Raw genomic sequence first — 17056 nt, 5'->3', positions numbered from 1 at the left:
AAGAATAGTTTTAAATATGTCTTTTGGCCTACTGCCTGTGTACAGTTTAGATCTTTTCTCTTCTAAGTGCCAGACAAGCATAGAGAAGGGGGAAAGATTATGATCTGGCAACAACGCAAAGCTTGCTTGGTCTGATGGGATGAGAAGCACAAACAAATACTTTCAAAATCTAATTACTCAGCATATTATACAACTTTCGTAACAGGTATGCTTATTCCCCCTCCCCCACACACCCGAAATATAGGCTCTGGAGGTTCAAAAGTCCTGTAGAAAACCACATGAACATACACACATCCCTAGACAGCTAGCTCAGGACCAGTAAATGATTAACAAGATGTACTGTACATTGACTTTTTCCACTTATTTCCATCACAGGCAGAGGAATGGGTTCAGCAGTCTTGGTGCCTGGCTCCATGCAGTCAGTCAAGAGATTTAGAGCCAAATTCTTTGCTGGTATAACACCACTCGTGTCAATTGAGTGACACCAGCAGAGAGTCTGGCCCTTCATATTTTAACTTTTAGGAGTGTATTTTCTAGTTTAATGAGCCCAGTCCTGTGAGAGGCATGGTTGCGATCCCATAGTGAGCTCTTCACAAGATGAGAGCGAATCTCTCTGGGACGGATTCTTATCTCACTGGTTTAAAGAAGTATCCGTGAGCCCAGAATCAGGCCCTAAGTCTTTGACCAGTGGTAAGGCTGCTGTCAGTCAGCTTCAGAGTGTTTATTCCTCTGATTAAACCATGAAGATGGTGCTCATTATGGGGGGTAACTGACAATAAGGAGGATGCAGTCTTGATGAATCGGTAGCACTGAAACTTAGAGACCGATTCCCAGGAAGGGAATGGACCGATTCCCAGGAAGGGCCAAGCTACGCTTGGGGCAGGACTGGAGTGGGAACAGTGGTAGCTTTATGCCACCTTTACGGATACTTGACTTTCTAGCCAGTCAGTGGAACAATTTGGCGACACCTACCATAAGTTAAAGTAGCCTCCAGGCTTAGGGTTGCCAACTTTCTACTCACACAAAACCGAACACCCTTTTCCCACCCCCTGCCCTGCCCCTTCTCTGAGGCCCCGCCCCCCTCACTCCATCTACCACCCGTTGCTCGCTCTCCTCACCCTCACTCACTCGTTCATTTTCACCGGGCTGGCTCAGGGAGATTGGGTGCAGGAGGGGGTGAGGGCTCCGGCTCGGGGTGTGGGCTCTGGGCTGGGGCCAGAAATGAGGAGTTCAGAGTGCGGGAGAGAGCTCCAGGCTATGGCAGTGGGTTGGGATGCGAGAGGGAGTGAGGGCTCCAGCTCAGGGTGCGGGCTCCGGGGTGGGGCCAGGGATGAGGGGTTTGGGGTGCAGGAGGGGGCTCCGGGCTGGGGCTGAGGGGTTCAGAGTGCGAGAGGGGGCTCTGGTCTGGGGCAGAGGCGCGGGGGGTGAAGTGAGGGCTCTAGGTGGGGGGTGTGGGCTCGGGGTGGGGCTGGGGATGAGGGGTTTGTGGTGCAGGAGGGTGCTCCGGGCTAAGATCGAGGGGTTCAGCGGGCAGGAGGGGGGTATCAGGGCTGGGGCAAGGGATTGGGGCCCAGGAAGGGGTCAAGGGTGCAGGCTCCAGGCGGCGTTTACCTCAGGCAGCTCCCAGAAGCAGCCGGCATGTGCCCACTCCTGCTCCTCTGTGGAGGTGTGGCCAGGCTGCTCTGTGCGCTGCCCCGTCCACAGGCACCGCCCCCGCAGCTCCCATTGACCGGGAACCGCAGCCAATTGGAGCTGCGAGGGCGACGCTTGGGCCAGGGGCAGAGTGCGGAGCCCCCTGGCTGCCCCTACACGTAGGAGCCAGAGAGGGGACATGCCAGCTGCTTCCCAGGAGCTGAGCAGTGCGGGGCTAGCAGGGAGCCTGCCAGCCCCGCTGCGTGGTGCCACCAACCGGACAGTCAACGGCCCGGTGAGCAGAGCCGCCAGGATCCCTTTTCGACTGGGTATTCCAGTTGAAAATTGGACACCTGGTCACCCTATCCAGGCTGTTCTAACATATGCCTGGCTGGCTGCAATCACTGGAGTTGTTAAGACAACTAGGAATAGCCAGAACATAAATCTACTCTGGCACTACAGGGGCATTCCCAGAGACAAGAGCCCTTTTGCCCCAGCAGAGCAGCCCAAAGGGCCATAGTGGAATGGAGAATTGAGCTCCTTTATTCTGCAGGCAAGATAAAGAGAGATCTTTTTTCTACCGACTCAGCATTATGCCGTGTTAGTGCTCTGTTAATCACAAAAAAAAGTGTATGGTTTGCTTCAGCTGGCTACCACGGAAATCCTATTTCTGAGTGAACACAGCCTTAGAGAACTGACTAGAAAAACTGCATCTAAAATGCAATGCCAGAACATGAGAAATTACCAAGATAAAAATCTGCAAGTGTTTTTAAGTTTTCCCTCTTTCCAACCTCCCTATCTCCTTGTTTCTTGCCTTGCTTGGCTGCAAGTGCTGTTGTGAGAATTGACAATACAATTGTTATTTTCCACAGAATTAGCAACATCACTAGGTTTGAATGAAGTCCCACCTTTTCGTTTGGTGTATGTTTATTTGTCAAACTCCAACAAAATGGCGTAATATGCAGCGCATGATTAAGTTGGCTGATGTTTCTTATTCTGTTAATAGAGAGCACACAACAGCTGACGTGCAATTCTTGATTCTGCCTTTTCTTTTAAGCTGCTCTGCAATCCTGTTTCTGATGGCTTTTTGTATTTTAATAGTCAAATTCATTGACTGTTCCAGCTCAAAGCTGTACAAAGAACTTCCCTCTAAATTACACTTAAAAAAAAATTAACCCCCCCCCCCCCACCCTTTTAACACGTTCTTGAAAAAGACCTTCACGCTACTAGGTCTGATACTCTGATACACAGCATGATACTCTGTGTACATGCTTTCCAAATCCAAGATCGTATTCCCACAGCAGGGAGTAAAACTTGATTCATATCATAAAAGCAAAATATGACAGGCTGAAATGAGAAACTATACTTGTAGGAATAAGAAACTGGGGGAAAATACCCAGAAACACAGCTGTAATAGCAAATGCAAAGCAGTGCCGGGATATTTTTTCTTTCTAAGAATAACACATTTGTTTGTTTGTTTTTAAATAAACTATTCAAAATTTAATCCAAGTGCAACTAAAACCATTTTTAAAGGGATTAAATCTGCCCTTTAAGAAAAACACACAAAATATTCAAATTATTCCTCCCCAATCCTACTACCTAAGTCACCTTAACTCTACCCCCAGTTTTAATTATTAAATATTAATTAAAAATAACAATGTAACTAACAAACATGTAAAAATCATCAGAATGACCAATTATTTTTACATTACACTCTTTTCTCCATCCTTCATCTGTTTACAATCTACTTGGGTTGTAAACCCTTTAGGACCGGACTGTCCTTTTGTTTTGTGTTTGCATGGCACCTAGCACAAGGAGCCCTGATCCATGACCAGGGCCCTGAGGCACTACTGCTATATATATATCATTATTCATTTTTTTCTTTTAGATTGAAAACTGTAGAGGGCAGAGATTTAATCTTATCAATTTTTGTACAGAATCCAATACAATGGGGCCCCAACACACTGTCCTGTCCCACCATTAACCTGTTAAGCCTTCCCCAGAGAGTGACAGGCAGGGTTCATCATTTATTACAATAATTAAGGTTGTGATAAGGCTAAAAATTGTCAAATAAGGAACTAGAGTATGCTTAACAAATGAATACCGAGGTTGAAATTTTGAAGTCAAGTCAATGAGAGTTTTGCCATTTACTTCATTGAAGCCAAGATTTCACCCCAGGAGTATGAATCATGAACAACAACAAAATGCTTCAAGAGCAGTTTTCTTCCATGGCAGAATAGGGCCACTGGTGGCTGCTACAGTAGATAAATTAAAGGTGTGGGCAAGATTGACTCTTTGTAGCCATAAGCGAAAAGCAATCATATTCCATGCACAAATTTGACTGTCAAGTATAATTATTAATCAAATTGAAATCAGGCTTATATAATACAAATTCACATTTCATGTCAAAGTAATAAAATTGTCAAATAAAACATAAGCATAAGGAAGAGTTTGGTCATTTTGCAATGATTTATGCCTACCACTCACAAGCAGGGCTGCCTGCGTCAAATAAATTACAGTTTGTACAAGGTGTATTGACCATTTTTAGACATTTATAGCCAAACCCTTTAATGAGAGGTTTTTTTCCCCTAAAAAATGTGGATCCTATTTGAAGATTAAAGGGCAAACCCTGAAAGTATTTATATGACTTCCCTTCGTGTAAAAAAATAAAATCATCTGTTTTTACTAGATGTTTGAAGTCTGTTGTGTGGTGCCAAGAGAATATTCTCAACGTTGATGAAAGGGAATCAGTTAAAGGTCATATCCTACGTAAATTATAAAATTCTATGATGAAATATATCTTAATTATGTGTGACTAATGTTCTTATGATTTGCAACTATTCGTTTCCTTGTTCAAACAAAGTGCGGGGGGGGGGGGGAAGGTGTGGAGAGAAAGAATCTAACCTACATTCTATAGCTGCAACTCATAGTTCCCAAGGTCATTGTACCTCTGACTTCTTCATGGCCTCCTAGACAGCACACCACTTAGGTCTCAGGCCTCTAGCCATCACCTTTTTCGTGACATAGTCCCACCACTCTCTCCCTCTAGACGAGGGATTTAGGCTGTAATTCCTCCTGCAATTCACTGTCATCACCTTAGCAAGTCTGACTTCACTCAGCACCTGCAGTTCTGTTCTCTTCGGGGCAGGGACAGGGTTAACAAGTGACCAGACAGCCTTCATAAAGCAAAGAATTATCTATTCAGAACAACGGCACTACTGAGAAAACTTATCTTAAAAATAATAAACAGCTTACATGTGGGTCTTAGCTTACTGGGCAGTCATCCATGTGGAGACCTGGAGAGAAATAAAGTACCTCAGGGTCTGTCTCTCTTAGTCACAGTTTCATGTCAGTTCTTAGAGCCAGTGACAGTGACCTCTCCCCCATGTTGGGGTGGTAGCTTTTTATAATTATACATTTTGTTCCCAACTCTCTTTAACCAAGGGCCTGTCTACATTGGCACTTTACAGCACTGCAACTTTCTCGCTCAGGGGTGTGAAAAAACAACCCCTGGGCACAGCAAATTTCAGCACTGTAAAGCGCCAGTGTAAACAGTGCCCCAGCACTGCCAGCCGCGCTCCCAGCACTGGTAGCTACGTCCCTCATGGAGGTGGGTTTTTTAGAGCGCTGGGAGAGCTCTCTCCCAGCACTCTGCCATGACTACACAAGCCACGTTAAAGCGCTGCCACAGCAGTGCTTTAACGTTGCCAGTGTAGACTAGCCCCAAGTCAAACTTGTCTATGCAATTTCCTCCCTGAGGGTGAGGTGAGGCCTACGGATTTGCATTAATTAGCCATCAGTGATTTTAGCTGCTATAGGAAACTCCTACAACTCCCCAGTGGAACCAGAATGCAAACCCTAGTCCATATAGATACATATTATAAAGTTGATACCATACCCTTTGAATATTCCATATGCCTATAATATCGGTCAGTCTTCATCACAGTAGTATCAGAGCAACTCTCAGTAATTAATGGATCCTTACAACATCCATGTGATGACAGGAAGTACTATCCCCAATCTAAAAGAGACAACTAAGGTATGCAGTAGATTATGTGATTTACAATTTACTCTGAGGCTGAGCCAGGAATAGAACTGATGGCTGCTGACTATAATATACAATGGATATTATATGGCTATGGTAGTTCATGCCTTTATTATGACAATCCCTGTATCATGGCTTGTAAAAATATCTCCAGTTGGTATGTGCGCTCTCATTTCTTGGTTATTTTTAGTGCCAGGAGTGCAAGTGCATATAGCATAGGAAAAGCTCAATACTTCGAGTATTGGCAGAAGCAGGAAATATCAATAAATCTCCTCAGAAAACCGTTCTCTTAAGATTTCCAACCCAATCTTGTTGACTCAAGAAGTTCAAATAAGAGTCAAACAAGCAACCATATTTTGGGATACGTATCTGGACCAAATATATTGGGAATCACTCAACAACAATGCCATACATATTAATATATTGTCATGGCTTGACCCCGTAAATGGCTCAGAAAAATTCCTTCAAGGCATATGATAAAAATGAAAAATAAAACTTCTCTGAATGATCATCAATAGAACAGTTACATACTAGTAATTATGGAGCACGAACCTGGAACTTTCTAGAATCTAGATGATGTCCAGTAGGGCTCCGCACCCACACACATTGCTTATGAGACAGAGTGGAATGTGCTTAGTCCTGATCAGATGGTAGCTTAGAGCCCTCTTTACACAGAAACAGCATATCCTAGTTTCCCCAGGCCATAAATGAAGTTTGGTGAAAAACACAAAGAAGTTGATGGATTTGTTTAGGTGGAAATCAGACATTACTTCTGAGAAGAACTGAGATGTGAATCCTAGAAAATTCTTCTGGAAAACAGAAACTCCTCCCCCGAAAACTTCTATTGCGTGAAATGGGAGCAGTCTGCCATATGATTGAAACAAAAAATCTTTCTTCCCCCTCTGGCCTTCATTCTATTTATCCTGGACTTCAGATATGCCTTAAGCAATCTGGATGCTTTATCACAGAAAGAATTCTGTTTACTAATTTTTTAATGAAAATACTCAAAGAGGAACATATATTTATTTTAGAAAGATGGCAAAACAAATTATTTGCATAAGCTTATGATGGCCAATGATGCCTTATATTTTACACAGGACTTTTCTTACAAGAGATAGAATCCAAATTTTTCTTTTTCAGCTCTCTCTCTGTAATTCACCATATCTCAGTTTTAGTTTGTACCCTCTTGCAATTTTTCCTTCTTCAACATTCAATAGCGGTTTATGACACAACTCTAATTTGTAGTTAATTTGAACAGTAATCTGCACTGATAATATAGGCATTCAGAATTTCTTCCATTGTGTTAAAAATAATCAGATACTGGATAACTATATGAATCTATGTCCACTCTGCTGAGTCCCAATCTGTTCAAAAACAGCCAAATATGGTAGATTTCTGTATGAGGGCTTGCACTTTGTCTTACCTTTCGGAACATGGTTGATAAGCCTAACTTAATATGTGGGGCTTGTCTCTCTTCCCAGTGTGTGGCACTAATCCAGCAAGACTTCGCTGCAAACTGTGCAGAGCCAAAAATATCTCTTGGCAATGCAATATAACGCTATCCCACCTTTGCCATGAGAACTATGTGTAAGTCAGGCACTCTGAGGCTTCTAGTACTAGGATGCCCAGCAAAGGATTAACAGTAACTCCTCACTTAACATTGTAGATATGCTCCTGAAAAATGCGACTTTAAGTGAAACGATGTTAAGCGAATCCAATTTCCCCATAAGAATTAATGTAAATTAGGGGGAGTTAGGTTCCAGGGAAATTTTTTTTTGCCTGACAAAAGGCATTATACACATTTAAAACAATTTTAAACAAGCAATTGAATACAGGTATAAGTTTTAAACAATTTTAAAGAAACAATTTAATACTACCATCATCACTGCTGAGTATGAAGCTTGGTTGAGGTGGTGGAGTCAGAGTGGAAGAGAATGGATTGTCTGGCTGCTCCTCCTGCTGTTCTTGCAAGCACAGGCACTGACTTTGCCAGGGGCAGGGGGCTCAACCCTCGGCCCATCCACTCTACCCCTTCCCCCAAACCCCCACCCTTGACCCGCCTCTTCTACCCCCACCTCCTCCTTTACTTCACACGCTGCATCTTCGCTCCTCCCCCCTCCCTTCTGAACGCTGCAAGCCAGCTGATTGCTGCGGGCAGGAGAGGGAGCGGGGAGGCGCGTCGAGTCCTCGCTCCTCCCCCCGCCTCCTGCCCGGAGCAATCAGCTGGCTTGCGGTGTTCAGGAGGCAGGAGAGGTACGAGGAGCCTGCGCACCAAGTCCTCGCTCTGCCCTGCTCCCTCCTGCCTCCTAAATGCTGCAAGCCAGCTGATTGCCACGGGCAGGAGGCGCGGGGAGGAGGGGGAAGGCGCTGATCCGCGGGGTCTGCCGGTGGGCGGGAGGCGCTGTGGGGGGGGAGGAGGCGTAGGTAGGCTGCCAGCTGTGGAGAAAGCAGGAAGCCAAACAACGTAAGAGTGGAGCATTGCACAATTTTAAATGAGCATGTTCCCTAACTGATCAGCAACATAACAATGAAACAACGTTAACCGGGACGACTTTAAGTGAGGAGTTACTGTACTAGCCTTTTTGAACAGCAATCTGGTCTCATAAGAATGGCCATACTGGGTCAGAACAATGGTCCATCTAGCCCAGTATCCTGTCTTCTGACAGTGGCCAATGCCAGATGCTTCAGAGGGAATAAACAGAACAAGCAATTATTGAGTGATCCATCCCCTGTCATCCACTACCAGCTTTGGGCAATCAGAGGCTAGGGACACTCAGAGCATGGGGTTGCATCCCTGACCATCTTGGCTAATAGCCATTGATGGATATATCCTACATGAACTTAGCTAATTCTTTTTGAACCCTGTTAGAGTTTTGGCCTTCACAAAATCTCCTGGCAACAAGTTCTACAATGTGTGTTCTATGAAGAAGTACTTCCTTTTGTTTGTTTTAAACCTGCTGCCTATTAATTTCATTGGGTGACCCTTGGTTCTTGTGTCATATGAAGGAGTAAATAACATTTCCTTATTCATTTTCTCCACTCCAGTCACAACTTTATATACCTCTATCATATCCCCTCAGTCACCTCCTTTCCAAGTCTCCTCCCAGTCTCCTCATACAGAAGCTGTTTCATATCCTTAATCATTTTTGTTGCCCATCTCTATTGCCCATCTTTTCCAATTCTAATAGATCTTTTTTGAGATGAGGCAACCAGAACTGCACACAGTTCTCAAGCAAGCAAGTATGCCACAAATTATTCTGCATGAGCCTTCAGCCCAGAGGAAGTTGCAGAAAAATTGTGTAGGAAAGAATAAAAAAAAAATTACAATGCTCAGATCAGATAACGATTGCTGATAACCACTCCACTTCTATGGTAAAGGATTTGTGCCTTCATTGACTGAGCAAACCAATGGAGATTCATTACTAAACACACACACACACACACACACACACACACACACACAGACTTTGCCCGCATATCTGCCCCTCAACTGTATAGAAAAACATTTCACGTCAGGAATAAACAAATGAAATTATTTTCATTTACACTGTACACTCTTTCCTTGAGGAGCTGACAATCCATTGGATGAAGATCACTAGACACAGTCATATTGTGTACTTCAAAGCTTTCAACAGTAAACACATGACCACTGCCATTTCAGGAGATGCTCAATAAATGGCAATCTGCCAAAGATAGAATCCACATGGGCGAATATGAAAATGGTGCTAACTGGAACTGAGCAAATGCATTTTGGCTACTTCCAAACCCACAAAAGCATTGTGGATTTTTATTTACATGCCATTTAAGCATCTTTTTAGGCTCCTTAAAACACAAACTACTTCTTGGTGAACACCTATTTTACCTTCAAGTTCAAATTACCAAGTGTCTTCCTCCCCTTCCTCAAATCTCTCCTTAAAACCCACTCTTTGCCTAGCATTTTATCACTCATATGGTTCCACTGGCTCTGTCACTCAAGTCTCACCTTTTAAAATATAACATACTCTTTCCCAAATCAGATTGTCAGTTCCTCAATGTAGAGTTCATGCCTCGTTTATACAGCATGCAGAATGCAATATAATAATGTTACCACGAACTTGAGGTAGAGAACAACTCATGGTAAGATACCATACAGACCATCTGCCTATCTATTCAGTGGGCACTTTATAAAATAGCAACATAAATAGGGTGACCATTTTTAAAGAGATAGTCCTGTATTTAAGCCCTCCTGCAGGTCTCCCTACTTTTTCTCAAAAACAGACAAATTGTTTCGTATTTTCTGTCTCCCCCCCCCCACACACACACACATCAGTACTGGCAGGTCCTGCTGCTGGCCGAATCCCGCCAGCCTACCAGCGGTGAGTGGGGGGTTCAGGGGTTGATGATGAGGGTGGGTGTGCAAGGCTGGTGGTGGGGCAAAGCTGCAGCGCACGGGGCCGGCCACTCCCCTTGCTGGTCTGTCAGCGCAGCCCCCGCTGCGTGCCAGCTCTCGGCCAGCAGGACCCCCTCCCCCCATCCCGTTTCCAACCGGCACTGGCTGTGCACTGCAAGCTGTGGTGGCTGGTGCGTGCGGGCAGGCACCAGGCGGCGGCCAGTTACGTGTCGCCTCTGCTGCCCACCCATCAGCCCTTTACATGCTCCCCCCTCACTGTCCTCTCCCTGCTTTGCCCCTTCACCCCCCTCAGCCCCGCTGCTCCTTCATATCCCCCCCACTGGGGCGTGTCCAACTCCCAGCGCTGTGCGGAGAACCAGCCCCCGGTTGGTGCACTCAGCTCACTAACAGCCTGGCCAGCTCACTGCCTCTGGCTGGGCCGGCGCCCCAGGAAAGCCCAAGACCCTCCAGCCCAAGGCACTGGACAGGAGGCACCAAGCCCTTCATGTGCCAAAGCCCCAAACAGCGATGGCACGGGGAAGCCTCTCTGCCCCTCAGTTAAGCTCTGGAGTGACAGGGGGCAGAAGCACTTTCCAGCCTGTTCCCATCCCTAACCTGCAGGCTTAGTACCCTCTTCACCCGCCCCCGCCTGCCTCCCTGCCCTGGGTCCTGCCCCCAGGGAGCGCAGGGCTGCTCCGTCCCCTAGGCACCCTCCCTTGCTGAGCCACCTCTCTGGCCTGGTTCACTGAAGCCCCTGCAGTCAGGTTCCTGGGCCCTGGTGCACAATGAATCCTTAGGGCTTAACCCCTTCCTGCCCATGCTGTAACTGGGGGGACAGGAGGCGGCTAGGTTATGTCTGTGGCCAGCAGCAGCCTGGAGGTGTTAGCTGACTTTCAACACTGTGCAGGTAGGCAGGGACAAGCTGCTTCCAGCCACAGGGAAGAGGGGGAGGAGAGAGCCAGGTCATTCCTCTCCCTCACCCCCCGTAGCTGGAAGCAGCTCCCTTCCCTCCCGCACAGTGCCAAAAGGCTGCTGGCCAGCCACATTCTGGTGTGAACCCTGGCAGAAATCTGGGGAGGGGGGCATGTGACCCTGCATTCCCCCCGCCTCCTCCCACACACACACGTGTTGCCTCAGGAAGATGCAGCACCAGGTACCAGGAGAGGTGGGTCCATTCCAGAGGCCCAGCCAGGCATGGAGGGCGGAGAGCGCGGAGCAGGAAGCGCCAGGTCGGTCGGACACACACACCACCATGGGAGAGAGGTGTTATGGGAGTGTGTGTGTGTGTCACCTCTCCCCATGTGAGCCCTAAAGCTTTAAAGGTAAGAAGATAAATAAAAATGATCTAACTAAGCAGTATTTCTTTTTAACAGAGACTCAGTCAACTTGATGTTAATTTGGATGTTTGTATTGCACAGCTCTGATTGATTGCCATTTAACTTGCTTGAATAAGAGTAATTTTACCAGGTGTCCCATATTCAGCATAGGGAAAAATGGTCACCCTAGACATAAACAATTATGAGAAAACTGTTTATATTTGCCAGTCAATATGCCCCTACCGATGTTAGACCCAATTATGAACCAGATGGTCAAATACTATGTTTGAATATGAAGTGATCGGATACAGAACAGTTGGTCCAATAATTCTGTATCTAACAGCACAGATATTCCTTCTTCTTCCAGAAGTGCTAACTGCATAGCCATCAACTGTTGTACACTATTCTTGGCTGACACACAGACACACCCATGTCCATTTTTGCCTTCCTTGATTTCGCTCTGCTCTCCATCCCTTCCCCCACCGAATTCCAGTTCCTCTCTCTGTACCACCCATCTCTCCAGAATCCCATGAGCAGCACAGGAGCCCAGTGTGTCTGGCTGTTTTAGGATTAGTGCAACCTCAAAAGGTCTTTCATACATTCATAGATTCCAAGGACAAAAGGGACCATTGTGATTAACTAATCATATAACTCAAGCCAAAGATCTTCTCCAAAATAATTCCTAGAGCAGCTCTTTTAGAAGAACATCCAATCTTGATTTAAAAATTGTTCATGATGGAGAATCTACCACAACTCTTGGTAAATTGTTCCAATGGTTAATTATCCTCACTTCCAAAAATTTACGCATTATTTCCAGTCTGAATTTGTTTAGCTTCAACTTCCAGCAATTGGATTATGTTATACCTTTTTTTTCTAGATTGAAGAGCCCAGTATTAAATATTTGTTCTCCATGCTGAGACTTATAGACTGTAATCAAGCCATCCCTTGGCTCTCTTTTATAGTCAATCACTATAAGGCATGTTTTCCCAATCCTTTAATCATTCTCATGGCTCTTCTCTGAACTCCCTCCAATTTAGCATCATCCTTCTTGAATTGTGGGCACCAGAACTGGACATGCTATTCCAGCAGTGGTTGTACCAGTGCCAAATACAGAAATAAAATAACCACTCTACTCAATATTCCCCTGTTGATGCTTCCCAGGATCGCATTAGCTCTTTTGGCCACAGCCTCACATTTGGAGCTCATGTTCATCTGATTATCCACCATGACCTTTAAATCTCTTTCAGAGTCTTGGCTTCCCAGGATAGAGTCCCCCATCCTGTAAGTATGGCCTACAATCTTTGTTCCAAGATGTATACATTTACATTTAGCTGTATTACACCTCTACCTCGATATAACACGGTCCTCGGAAGACAAAAAATCTCACCGCGTTATAGGTGAGACCGCGTTATATCGAACTTGCTTTGGCCCCCCCCCATTCCTTGTTCCCTGACCGCCCTCTCCAAAGACCCCCGTCCCTAATCACTCCCAGTACCCCACCCCCTACCCAACCCCCCTGTTTCCTGTCCCGTGACTGCTCCCCTGCCCCCTGACAGGCACTCACTGGCAGCGGTGGGAAGCGGAGCAACGTGGCCTCAGCCCGCTCTACTCCGCCACCTCCCAGCCGCAGCGCTCCACTTCCCGCCGCCGGTGAGTGCGGGGAGGTTGGGGAAAGGACGCCCCGCCGTACTCACCTGCGGTGGGAAGCGGAGCGCCGTGGCTGGGAGCTGGCGGAGTAGAGCAGGCTGGGGCTGGGATGCTCTGCTTCCCGCCACCGGTGAGTGCGGGGAGGTTGGGGAAAGGATGCCCTCCGCACTCATCGGCAGCGGCAAGTGGAGCGACGCGGCCCCAGCCTGCTCCGCTTTCCTTGCCCCGGTCCCAGCCATGTTGCTGGGGAGGGGGGGGGGAGGTTGAGGAAAGGTCCCGCACTCACCTGCGGCAGGAAGCGGAGCACCGTGGGGCTGGGAGCTGGCGGAGTGGAGCGGGCTGGGGCCGGGCTGCTCAGATTCTGCCGCTGCCAGTGACTGCGGGGGGGGGGGGATCCCTTCCCCCAAGCCCCCTCCCCCGAGTGACACGGCTGGGGCCCAGGCGAGGGAAGCGAAACGGGCTGCTCCCACCCCCCCCCCCCCCGCTAATCTCCTGGGCCACTCTGGGACTGCGGGGCCCCCAAAAGTGCCCCCCCCCCCACAGCTCCTGCCTCCCAGACCCTGGCGGGGAGGAGCTCCTGACCGTGCCCGAGACCCTCTGCCCCTTATCCAACCCCTCGGCCTTGGCCCCGGCCTGGCACCCTTAACATGCTGCTCAGAGCAGCGTGTCAGAGCTTTACCACGTTGTATGCGAACCCGCATTATATTGGGTCGCATTATATCGGGGTAGAGGTGTATTTGCTTGCTTGCACCCAGTTTACGAAATGATCCAGACCTCTCACCTTCATTACAGATAACTTCCCCATTTTTTGTGTTATCTGTAAACTTTATCAATTATGATTTTATGTTTTCTTCCAGAACTTTGATAAAAATGTTAAATAGTGTAGGGCCAAGAATCAATCCCTACGGGACCTCACTGGAAACACACACGCTTGATGACAATTTTTCATTTATGATTACATTTTGAGACTTATCAGTTAGCCAGCTTTTAATCCATTTAATGTGTGCCATGTTAATTTTACATCATTCTAGTTTTTTTTAATCAAAGAACATGGGAAATGTCAATGTAGTAATGTCAGAGGCCGTGAAAAAGCCTGCTGGGCTCTACTGGTCCTTGAAAATGGGCAGTCTTCAATCAGTGAAGCCAAATGACTGGAAAGGAAGCAGTCCCCAAGAGAAAGATAGTAGGGCATGATGTCTATTTAAAATAGGCCCAGTTTAAAATGAAGCACTCAACCTTTGCTCAATTAGGGCTTCTCTGCATGTAGTTACACTGATTCAAGTAAAGGTGTGATAATTGACATAGCTAATCCAGTGCAAAAACACATGTGGGTGCTCTTATTTCACTTATTTTGGGTTAGTTTGGGTTGGCTTAGTTAGTCTAAGTCAATTCAGAATTGAGTTAACTAAACCAAAATAAATCATTCTAAATTGAAATAAGTGTCCTGACAAGGGGTTGTACCAGTTTAACTAAAGCACTGAAAAACTGCATATAGACAATCCCAGAGCATCTTAACTCCCTTGCACTGCAATAGCAAGAAAAAACAGTTGCAATTTGGTACTGCGTGTAACACCTCACTCAGAGGGATATCAAGAGGATAAGAGGAGAAAAGTTACTGCTATTATTTACATGAAGACAGTTTCCTCAAAGCTCACATGAACAAGCCAAATGGTTAACTTTGTCAGGATTATCTTCACAACAGAAAGGGCTAGCACCTCGTTCATGTAAAGTCTGGTTTCTGCAGAAAACAGCAACACATTGTGGATGGAAAGATCCCCAGCACTGTGGACTCCATGATTTATTTGGGGGCTAGGGCCTATCTAGCTGCTTTTCCTTATAATCACAATCACTTCTAATTTTCCGCAAATAAATCAATGCAACTGTCTACAAATTCCAACACCTCAGTCCTTTCTCTGCTCATAATCTATTCCTCTGATTTTACAGTGGTTGTAGCTCATAGAATTCCTCCTGGTAGTTACCATAACTACACTAACACTGGCACACACAACTGGGATCAGCAACATGAACAGCCAGATTTCCCCTCCTCTTTACTGGTTCCTATCAAATCCCCTAGGTACTAGTCACAAGCTTAGCCCACTTTTGCATTCCCCTGACAAAAGCAAACCGCTCCTCAAATTTCAAACAGCCTATGCTCCATTACAACAGCAAACCACCCAGTACTTCACACCAATTACAAGGGAGGCCAAACTCCAACAAAACAACAAGTAACCAAACAGATGGAAGACACTGCACTGCAGCATTGCTTACAATTATTTCAAAGGGTGGTTCTTGGCCACATCACCTCTTTAAAGCTATAAAAACTTTAGATCTAGCCTACACCCAGTTGGGGGATTTCAACAACTACAACGATGGAAATCACTTGCTGTGTTTAGTTTGAGACACAAGTTTACAATTTTCTAGCTCTGGCCTTCACTTCCTGTTTGAACGCTGGGGCTGTGGGTGCTCCTTGGACAGGAATCATCAGAGCAGTTTTAGGGGATGGACAGCAGAATGCTAGTACTGGGACTCTGCCTGTAGGAAGGGACAAAATGATCCCTCCAAGGTATTGTAAGAGAGCAGAATCTGACTTGCTGGGAACAGCAACCGCTGCTCCCCTTCACAAAGAAGTTACTGGAAGGGATCTGACTGCTGCTGGGAGCTAGACCTGATTGGGAACCCAGCCTGTAGAGTGAAGAGAAGGAGCACATGTGCAGGTAGTAAGGAGATGCTTCAAAAAAGACATGTAGGAATCAAGGAAAGTGCCTTTACAGTTCCTAATCAGGGGCAACTTCTTTCACCCACTGGAGTGAGACTGCAGCAGGCGCCTCTCCTCAGCATCTTCAGCAAAGGCAGCTCGGCCTGGCTTCCTATCACACACCAGAGGACAGCCACATAGTAGTGCTGCCACCACTGGGCCAGGAGCCAGAGAGAGCATAGGGAGAAACAGTTGCATCTGCACAGCCTTTAGGAAGAAAATGGTTCTGACCGCAGATCAGGATCCACTAAGGGAAAGGAATGTCTCCTCTTCAGCACCATTCTTCTGAACCAATGCCCTGCTGTCCACAGTGCTGCTTTAGACCGGAAGTCTGTGCGCCCAAAAGTTGTGCACATACCCCTGCCCTTTCCCTCACAATCACCCCATACCTGAACAGGTCCCATCACCCCCTTAAATTTAGATGTCTTCAAAGGGGGGAACGGGGAGGAGGGGGAATCAGGGAAGGGTATAGGCCTCCCTATTCCCTTCCCAGCAATGTGTATGGATAACAGCTGACCCATCCCCTCACTCAATTTCTATTTCATATTCCAGAAAAAGCAGTGAAAAATTGTGTGATACAGCTAGCCTTTTACACAGGCAACACTTGGAGGGGGTTAAGAAATTCTCCAGATGTAATTCTATTACCAATGCTAAGAGCAGCTGTCCTATGTCCCACTGTTGAGTTATCTACATTGCTATTCATTAATTTAACCTATCGAGGTTTGCATGTGAAACTTAATAAGAATCAAATAGTTATTACAGAGCGTCTAAATCAAGAGGTTGGACATCGCAATTGACAGCGCTGCACTTCCATCAGTCACTATGGCCACACATGGAAAAATTGTCTCATTTTTATAGATCTTGGCTAGCCTTTTCAATGAGGCTTAATATGAAGCTAATTAACGTCATATGTCTGCCTCATAAAATACAAGCCAGTAAAAATTAGTAATAATGTTCTAGACAGAGAAAAATCAGTTTAGATCTCAGCTTTTCTGCATAGATTAAAGTCATGGTATAGTTTATGGGCATTGGTACACGTACACACACAAAAACACACCAGATAATATATAAAATACACACACAGTCAAATCTAGACCAATCTAGAGAATACATGATGGTGTAATATAAAGATTTTATCAGTATGAGTTTGGGATGCATGTATTTCTCATTATCTATTGTAATACTTTGCATTTTCACAACTATTTTCAACCAAGGATTTCAAACCATTATGCAAATGTTAATCTAGCTTCATAGCATCGCTGTGAAAGCCTTGGTTGAAAATATTATGAAGA

The sequence above is a fragment of the Emys orbicularis genome, chromosome 11 (genome assembly GCF_028017835.1).
Source record: "Emys orbicularis isolate rEmyOrb1 chromosome 11, rEmyOrb1.hap1, whole genome shotgun sequence".
Classification (NCBI taxonomy): domain Eukaryota; kingdom Metazoa; phylum Chordata; order Testudines; family Emydidae; genus Emys; species Emys orbicularis.
This window is presented reverse-complemented; position numbering follows the sequence as displayed.